The following is a 2,521-nucleotide window of genomic DNA, read 5'->3' as shown; positions in this document are numbered from 1 at the left end:
ACGCAAGAAGTGCCCATCCAACCAATCCAACTTGTGGGAGCTGCTGGAAGCGTGGGGTGCAATTTCTCCAGATTACCTCAACAAATTAACAGCTAGAATGACAAAGGTCTGCAATGCTGTAATTGCTGCAAATGGAGGATTCTTTGACGAAACAAAGTTTGATGTAAAAAAAAAAATCTAATTTCAAATACAAATCATTATTTCTAACCTTGTCAATGTCTAGACTCTATTTTCTATTTTCGTAGTCAGGAGACTAGACAGACAGGTTGGCTCAGGGTTTGCTGTACCGTAACTGACTAACACTCTGGCACCGGAGTGTGGTCCTCAGCCCACTTAAATGCTGGTCTCCTGATGAGCAGATGAGGAACAGCTGGTGAAGTCATCTCCAGCTTCAGGAGATCCAATACGCCTTCTGGTGGAGAAAGGTAGACAGAACCCCAGATTTCAACAGTAACACAAAACCCCTAGGAAGGGATCCTCAGCGCCCTCTGGTGGGCTGGATCCCAACAGGGGGTGAATCAGTTTGACTTTTCAGGAAAACACAAAATTGTGTGGGTGACCCTAAACTTTTGAACGGTAGTGTATATCTTTGTAGTTATATGAATGTTTACATATGCAGCAGTGATACAAATAAAGTAAATTGATAATAACATAAAACATCACAAAAACGATGTTTGAATGGGAGCAGGAATGGGAACAGGAAGAAGCAATAGTTTATCCAGTTCTGTCCCTATATCGTTAACAAGGTCTTAAGGTAAACTAGTTCAGTTATAACCCATGCATGCATATGTACCTCAACCTATGCTTTGTTGAGGCACTTTCATCTGTGTTTGGTACCTTGCTCCTTTTTCTGTGTAAAGTGTGTTTTTGTCATGGACAAATGGTTTTGACTATGGTTTTTAGTAAAGAGTGCTGAACCAGGGGTACTCTCTATGTGGAATGGGATGAATATAAAGAAGCCAGTAAATTAGGAAATCAATATTGAACACATTAGTAATAAATGAATAGTAATATAACATTAGTAATATTTTATTATTAGAAGCACAGCTAACCCCCAAATTTACCTTTCTTTATTTTTTAAACAAACAGCATTCATTAAGGGTCTCATACTTATTTTTACATTGGACCATTTTAGCTTTGTCAAAGTTCTAAAAGAGGGATTTTCATTTATATGAATAAAGTTTACAGTAGTCCTTACCAAGCCGAGTGACTCAATCTGCTGCATGACTCCGTATCGACTTGAAATAGCAAGCTGTACGATCTTTGTATTGATATATTTATTAGCCACGTCTTATGTTAGCATTTAGTTAATTTGTTAAAGATTTATCCACCCAGCCCAGATCACTCCAAGCCCTCACTCTCTGTGCACATTTCTCAAATGTGGATGAAGTAAATAGCTAATGTGAGGATTAAAAGAAACACTATTTAAATATTAATGTCTTAATCTAGGAACTGACTTTTAAACTTGTTAGAACTGTACAGTCTTTTATAATGTATTTTAATTCACCTTTTTGGAATGTTTTCTAAATAAAATAAAAGTAAAAATGGGAAGATTTAAGCCTCCCTATTTTTTATTTACAGATTGATTTTTCCTCACAAGAACTTAAAGTTTTTGTTAAAGATAATATTAGAGGCAAAAGTGCTTTGTATAGGGAAAGGAGACCAGAAAGCAGAAAACAAAAGCAGAAGTCAGAAGCGGAGGCTGGTAATTTTTGCAAGTTTCTGTATAGTGCACTTCAAACAAGTGTTTATTTACTGCAAAATTGATGTTTGAGCTCTTTCCATTCGCATTATGCAGGCTTAGTTACAATGCATGAACAGTCTTCTACATTAGATAGAAAGCAAGGCAGTGACACACAGACTTTGAGATCAAACCAAACTTTGAGATCAAACCAGTCTAGCTATGGGTTCATCTTTAACAGATTAAAATAAATCAATTTCCTGTCTGATCCATAAACCACTTCTTATTCTCAGTTGCAACACATGGGGTGTTTCTTCAAGTGCTAAAAAGCAGAATCAACTAATTGCTTCACATGTGAAGAAATTCCCTTTAAAAAAAACAACAGTACTTTAGAAGACAGATTTAGAAAGAATATTTCCAAGCTCACGTGTGAAAATAACCCATTAACTCAGAACATAGTAATAATGGACCTATTCACACACAATTAATTGTGTTTTGGACATTTAGAAACAACTTTTTAATATCAATGCATATCATGTCATGCATATTTTGTTTGCCTTGGGTTGTTTTCACACAAAACCTTTGGACCAGTGGCGGGCTGGTGGAGTTTTCTCTGGTGGAGTTTTATATGAATGCCAAAATAAACAACAACAACAAAAAAAAACATTATAAAAGCTAAACATAATTTCATGTACAGGTTTACTTGTACATAACTCTTGCCCTTCTGAGGCTTTGTGAAGACAAATCTGTATTTTGCATGGTCCAATATTGTCTCCCCGCCATTGTTCTTCCCTTTTGGGACTTTTCAGTTATTAGTTGTTCTGCTTTGTTGATCTTTGG

Source organism: Cyprinodon variegatus, unplaced genomic scaffold (genome assembly GCF_000732505.1).
Source record: "Cyprinodon variegatus isolate N-32 unplaced genomic scaffold, C_variegatus-1.0 Scaffold992, whole genome shotgun sequence".
Classification (NCBI taxonomy): Eukaryota; Metazoa; Chordata; class Actinopteri; order Cyprinodontiformes; family Cyprinodontidae; genus Cyprinodon; species Cyprinodon variegatus.
Note: the sequence above shows the minus strand (reverse complement) of the source record.